We start from the raw sequence: 7,678 nt of genomic DNA, 5'->3' as shown, positions 1-7,678 counted from the left end.
GTGGTGCTGGATTGGCAAAGGGGCGCTGTAGGCTTTGTAAGCCAAGTCATTCTGTTTCACATCCATTTTTTAATAGAGCCAGACTTATTCCTGAAATAAATATTCTGCAAGTTTGCAACAGGATTTGCTGTATTACATGAGTGTATCAGTGTAATTTCCTCTCAAATGCACAGCCTGAAACATCTGTTACTTGACTAGCATAAACTGGGCAGTGGTAGATGCTGGATCTGGCACTTTTGTTTGACTTTTATTACTAATTTGGCTTTTTTTTTGATGTTCCCATGGCAGATATTTCAGTCTACTAAGATTTAGGCTGAAAGCCAGCGGAGGGAATTAATATTTATTGTCGCTCCAGAGCTCTTCTATTTGACAAGGTGCAATTGTACCTGTGTGTGTGGTGTCAAACATATTCCAAACAGTCTAGAAATGATAAAGCTTAGGATTCCTCTGGCTTGTTTCTGATCCCCCTAAGAAGTAGGCTTGTGCTGTTGGGATTTTTGGTGCTCAGGTGAGAAGCTGCACAGCAGAAGGAAGTAAAGGAAGGTGTTATCCACGTGCAAAGTGCAGTTGATTCCGTGTGTACCCTTGCTCTGTCCCCTGCCTTCTAAGGATCTTATTTATGCCGCCTTCTGCCTGGGTCTGAACATAATTAGGTTTAAGCAGCCTCTCTGTGACGGTGGTTAACGATTTGGATGCTTTTTATTGCATTGCGTGCATTCGGTTATGTTCTGATCAGCAATGTCTAGACACACGTGGGGGTAGAGGCATGACTCTGGTTGGAAATTAAACCTGCGGAGTGGGGGGCTCCCATAATTCGTACCTCTCTGTACCTCTTGTGTGAACCCTGCATCACTAGAAGGTGTCAGAGAAATGCAGACGTGACCAACCACAGAGCGTTTCAGGAAGATGATGCTCCACTTCAGTGGAGCCTGGAGCCACATGTCAAGCTCTCCGAAAGAAACAGGAATCTTCCTCTTGGCTTAGAGGAGACTCCCATCAAACTCTGCGTTGCTTTGCGGAGTTGAGCATGTGCCTGGAGGTGTCTGTGACCTGCGAGGAGATGGAGCAGAGCTGCCGGCTGGCACTCTGCAGCATTAGTCCTGTGGTTCACCAAGTGTCCCCTTCCCATGGACATTCTCCGTGGGGTGGGTGGATGTGTACCACCCAGTAATTCTGCTGCTCCTTTGGAGCATCTCCTTATGAGGAAAGGCTGAGAGAGCTGGGACTCTTTAGCCTGGAGAAGAGAAGGCTGGGGGGAGGCCTTATTACTGTTTACAAGTATCTAAAGGGTGGATTTAAGGAGGATGGAGCCAGACTCTTTTCAGTGGTTCCCAGTAACAGGACAAGGGGTAACGGGCAGAAGCTGGAACATAGGAAGTTCCGATCGAATATGAGAAAAAACTTCTTAACGGTGAGGGTGACAGAGCACTGGAACAGGCTGCCCAGGGAGGTTGTGGAGTCCCCTTCTCTGGAGACTTTCAAGACCCGCCTGGATGCAGTCCTGAGTGATGTGCTCTGGGCAATCCTGCTGTAGCAGGGGAGTTGGACTAGACGATCTCTAGAGGTCCCTTCCAATTCTGAAAATTCCGTGATTCCTTTTGGCAAAGGATTGCCTCCTGTGGCTGCCCTTAAACGCTGTACTTGTGGCCTGGAAGACCTAGATTTATGCCATGATGCCTCCATTCTGCAGTGCAATTACATTATATGCCACCATACAGGACATTATATTCCACCATATTGTGTGGGATGCTGAGGAACTGCTCAATTACAATTTAATTTGGTTTTGTTCTTTAATTAGGCCAGAGTGGGCATTGTTCCCATCTGTTCAGTAGAAGTCTCAAGTGACTGATTCTTAAGAAAATAATATCTCAGCTGTGATAATTTTTTTCCTGACCTATACAAGGTATTTAGCGTAGTCTCTTCCCCTTTATATGTTAAAATGGCTGAACCAGTGGAAAATGGCTGAACTTGCTTGAGAATGAGGCATTAAAGCCCCAGGAGGTAGTGTGTCGCCCGAGGACTTCCCGGCATCTCAGCTAACTTTAGACAACATAAACTGATCCAGCTGTCCTTGCTGCCCTAACTTCCTTTGGAGCCAGAAGAGGGAAGTTTTACCCCAGAAGGGCAAATACTAAGCCAACCTCAAGAAATGCTATGCTGGAAAGGAATCCGAAACCATAATGGAGGGGAAAAAGGGCCCTCATCTCAATGATGGTCATGGAGTAGGATCTTCCAGGTTTTCAACCCTGCAATAAACTCCAGCCATTCAAACTCTCAGCTTTCAGAATAACATTATACTTGCTAATTTTACTTGCTCTTCATATTAACATTCAAACAAGTAAATAGGCTGTTGGAGCGGAGGGAGCTTGGAAGCATTTTTTACCGTCCCACCCCTAAAAATGCCATTAAAGTGGGGAGCAAGACATCCAAAATCTCTGTCAAATGGCAGTATCCCAAGGAAATATTTGCAGATTGTTGCTATATAAATAATACGTGAATATTGCTTCTGAATTTTAAATTAACTTTGCAATCCTAGCTGGATTCTCAAGATGCTGAGGACTTTTTGAGTAAATGTATTTGAGGTGAAGAGTCATTAACATGACAGTTTTGGGTAACATAATTTGTTTCATGTGGCTTCAGGTTTTTTTGGTTTGGGTTGGGGTTTTTTTGTGGGTTTATTTTTTTTTCCTTGTAGATGCTTTACTGATATTTCGCATGTCATTTGCCTAATTTGGGAATCATTCCTAGTTCCCGGTTTGGAATGCGGGATTTCGCAACTCTGTTCTTCAATGACATCATGTGGTTTGTTCTGAACAGAGCAGTAACAAATAAGAGCAAGGGGAGTTTACCAGCCCTTCTATAATAAACATTTTATCTGAATAGTCATCTTCTGGGGATCTGAACTAATTTGTGGGGTTTAGATTTTACCTAGCAAGTCACGTTTTCCGTGTATATGGGACAAAGAGTCCCACTTGGCTAACAAGGATACTACATCTCTGTTTCATCTCCCCCTGAGCAGTGGTTGCTGTGAAAGCCTGCGCTCCCGAGAGCTTTGGTAGAAGAACAGGACTTTGAGAAGTGGAGAGGAAATTCATAGTCGGTGAAAAATGCAGAAAATATTTGGTTTCCTTTCTGATGAGAGCTTGCTTTTCTTTCCTGGTAACAAATGTGAATCTCAAGGAGAAGGCTTTGCTGATTGCAGGGGTGGGAGCTGGCGTGGCTTTTCTCCCCCCCCGAGCTGTTCTGCCAGTTTACACCTGTTCGGTATCATTATAAGCTGGAGCTCTTGCTAGCAATTGCGCTTTCTGTAGAAGAGCCTGGTGCTGGCTAAACAGAACGAGCGAGAGTCTTTCTATACGCAATTGCTTCTGGGAATGGCAGATTTCGGTATTTATGGATGCCTATTACAAGAGCATCCCCATTTGTGGGGAAGGCTCTTCATGCATTGCTTAGCAATGCATATGAAGCTCAGGCTGCCCTTTCCTTTCTGCTCTCCGATGGCCTCCAGGCAGCACCCAGATGTATTTTTAGCTCTCAGAACAGGGAAGAATTTGCAAGAAATTGTGCAGAGAAGAAATGAGCAACGGAGTTGAAACTGGCTCAATTGTTGGATTTAGGCAAGTTGGATTTGCGGGAATGAATACATGTTTCTGTATGAGAAATGAAATGTATACAAAATGAGGCAAACTACCTTCCCAAGGATTTTCTGCAGAAGTAATACACCTTCTGGACAAAGACTGAAGCTCCAGTAAGGAGGAAGTAAAGTTTAAATTGTAAGGGATCAGTGGTACATTAGCACACCTCTGATGTCTCAAAACTAAAAACTCAGGCTACCCGCAGAGATATAAATTCAAGGCGCCACCAGGTCTCGATCAGAGAGTCTTTGAGCTTGGATGTCAGACAGGAGAGCACGTGGTTATTGCAAGGATTAATCATTCTTCCAGCGGCTATCGATAGATAACCTCAACCAGCAGTGCAGTAAAACTGCAATGCCTCATCTATCACGAGCGGTCCGAGGGCTGCTGTGACGTCCTAGCGCTAATTAAAGCCCAGTGATCTAGAGCCAGCAGTAGCTTCAGACAGACTTGGACCAGTCTGACTCCTTTGCACGTTCCTAGTTAGCACATTATATTAGCCTGTTATTCCTATAACCCTGTAAAGCATTTATGGCTTTTTACAGACACTTAAAAGCCGGTGTTATTGCTGCAAAAGGCTTGCAATTTAAGTCTATGATAAGCGGCAGATTTCTTTTGAACAAAGGTTGGTGCAGTCATTAAGCTGGGGCGCAGAGATTATCTCTTGAACAGGTTCCTACAATATCGCTAATATACACAATGTCACAGTGTAGCAGTTAATCTGAAAAAAAGCAGGGGAAGGAAGGACACCAGTAAACCACAAATCTTTGTTTAGTTTGGATAACAATAATCAAAGAATGCAAAAGCCGATTATGACTTTGCCTCCCGCTGCTTCGCTGCCTATGCATGCAGTACATCCCGGCTGGCCCGCTGAAGTGCAACCTCAAGAAGCTGACAAATAGTTCAAGTAATTTTTTTTATTTTTTTTTTTAAGATAATTTGCAGATTGTGTCCTTAGACTGTTTTTCTTCATCTCAGCTGCATAAAATAAACTCATGGGGGTGGTAGCTGCTAATCTTGCAGCCTCAGATGGCTTTGGAGGTTTACTGATGATGTTAAAGTGACTGCCAAGTAGCAGGACTCCATCCAGAATTACAAGTGACCTGGATGTGAAAAAAACAGAGTTGGGTTTTAACCCCTACTTATATTATCTCCTGGTCCAGCTGAACTGTTGTTGCCCCCAGACACGGCACTTATTTTGTCATCACAGGAGAGATAAGTCTCAGGCCAAAGGAGATATATGTGTGCTGTAATACCGTTTCTCATCCATCAGTACCTGCTCACCTAGGTCTTAAAAGTCCTGCACAGGTATAAGAAGCAGAGAAGCCACCTGAGCCCTTCTAGGGTGCCGCACTAACACATCACGGTCGTTGCCACTTTGAAAGCAGCCCTGGGATGTCTGCGCACCGTTTGTCACGCAGACATCCCTTTGGAGCGTGTAGCTGGGTTCCAGAAAGCCTGAAGCTCACGGAGTTGCTGTAGGACTTGCCTGTCCATCCCATGGTGGAACACCTCACCCTGACGGGTGCCTTTGGAGAGGTCGTGCCCTCTCCCCACGTCACCCCGCACCTGTGGGTCGGAGTGACCCCACTGATCCCGGGTGCTCTTCTGTAAAGCATGTACCATGTCAAAGTGCTAGGGAAGAGCTAGTTATCGAGAGCAACACGCCCGGCCAAACATCTGCTTGTATTTCACAGGAATCCTAACACCTGATGGAGCAGGGAAGAGGCAAAGCGCCTCCTGGCTCTACTGAGACATTCCCCTTTAAGCAGCAGCAGACTTTAATTCTGGTTTAATGGAGCAATGCCTGTAACTGTCATCCCAGCACCGGCCTGTCCCCTGGAATGACACTGATCTTGAGTTGCCTCGAATAACTCTCCGGGTGGAACGTCGCCCCTGGAAGCTGTGAGATTAAACCCTTGTGGCATCTTGTTACAGGAATCAGCGGATAGAGGATTATAGATGTGCAAGTGGCACCCGCTCTCTGGGGAAGGTAGGGAAACATCTGTTAACATCTGCAGCCGGGCTTCCAAATCCCCAGTGTGAACCAGAGCCAAGACTGTTTCATGGCAAGATGGATACCAGGAGGAGGAAGAGGACACCCCGAAAGGTGCACTGACAAGGGAAGGTCCACGAGCTCTTGCTACGGTTTGTTGCGTTCAAAAAGGGCCGAACACTGTGGCTCGTTAGTGCTGTTTTTGTTTGCTTGGTTTTGCTGTGATTTCCAGAGGGGGATTTCTCTGGTTTTACTTTAGAAATATGAAGCCTTATCTTTGTTTGGCTGGAGGGTCCCTAAGGATGAGTGGAGAAATAGTGGGATTATGACCTTACTAGATCAAAAGATAAAAGATAAGCAATCAGGAAAGGAAGGATTATTTCTTAAATTGCAGGAAACTCACTGCTGCTTGTTATCATCTATTTAATTCAAATATCAGAAAGACACCTGGGGTAAGAATCTAGATGTTCAGGCATCTCATCACTTTAAAAAAAACCCCTCACAGCTACTTTCCACTCTGCTTAAAAAGCAAAGCAGAAAGGGAAGATGTCTTGCTAGTTCTCAAATAAGAAACATGTTTTTTCAACTAAATTCTTAAGCCTCTGTTACACATGAAGAGTAGGTGTAAAATACATGTTTCCTTTACAGAGCACCATTAAATCAGCTAAATACATGTCGCTTCCCACTACACAAATTGTCACTTAAGCCAGCCTTTGTGAGCTGCTATTTCTACCCATATCTTGTTTTTGCTGCCTGAAACACCATTTTAAATATTTCCAGCAGCACCCCAAATACAGCTGATTTTTGGAAGCAAGCACTTCAAATAAGGTTGGCTGTAAAGAATTTGCCTGGCGCTAAACACGCGCTGTCAGTGCTGTTATCAGCACAGTGCCACAAACCCTTCCTCACCTGTGGGATGCTAATGGGTTTAGTGCAGTTGAGATGAAAGGTGTCTGGTCCATGAGCCTATCCTGTTTCTCCCCATTTTCTTTCCCCAATCCAAACACCTGTGAAAGAACGTAGTGTTTCTGAAGGTAGGAGTCTAATAGCACTGTTTGGAGCCAAGCATAACACACAGTCCTCCCTAAGGAGACTGATTCACCGTAGTCCTAGCTATGAGGGTTTGTTAATCTAGCCTCTGCTCCAGCTCCCGTCCCCTGCCAAATCTGCTGCTCCTCTAAATCCTGAGCACCGAGACCCCTGCGAGCGCTTCTCCCGAGCCAGACGTACTTACTAGCTTCCAGTGCGCCATAAACTTCACCTTAAGTCAAACCCCTTAAAATTTCAGTCCTAAACTTTGAGCACGGCTCTACCCAGTGCCTGGTAGGGTGAACCTTGTTAGAGCATTAAACCTCACGCAGTCCAGGCAACAGCATCCCCGTTCTCTAGAAGAAGGGCTGATAGAAAAATCAACTCATTTGAATTCAGCTTGGAAAAATTTCCACTTTATGTCATGCTTCCTGCCAGCAGAATGCAAAGCCTTTTTATCAGACTAAACCTTCTCCAAATCCCTGGGCAGTGGGTAATAATGTCTACTTCTATAGTCTACTTCAAAGCATTTCATCAAAGCCTTCACTACCTGCACAACACCGTAATGACCTTTATTTTACAGAGAGATAAAGCCGCGCTCAGGAGCCCCGTAGGCCGGTGGAGAAAGGTGCGATGGCGCGGTGTGCTCTGTATGCGGATCTGTACCTATTGCTGTGGCTGAGCGATGCGAGTGGTAAATTGGGAAGTGCTTCCAGGTCACAGAAAAATGATACCGTGCAGACAGTTTCTCCACAGGCTACTGGGCATCAGCTAACGCCAGACAGGGTGGGCCGGACCTACAGGCAAAGATCATTCCTCTGCTCCCGCCTAATACAAATCCTTGGGCATTGGGTGCTCTGGGGCCACCTGAAGTAATCTGGCACTGGGCTCTCTTGCCCCAGTTCCCTGGCTGCGCTGCTCCATCCACCATTGCTCCAGAACATCCTTTCCTGGCTGCCGCTGTAGATCCTCAAAGGGAGGGATGCTCCCTTTCCAGCATGGCAGGAAAACCTGTACA

Source organism: Larus michahellis, chromosome 9, assembly GCF_964199755.1.
Source record: "Larus michahellis chromosome 9, bLarMic1.1, whole genome shotgun sequence".
In the NCBI taxonomy this organism is placed as follows: domain Eukaryota; kingdom Metazoa; phylum Chordata; class Aves; order Charadriiformes; family Laridae; genus Larus; species Larus michahellis.
Note: the sequence above shows the minus strand (reverse complement) of the source record.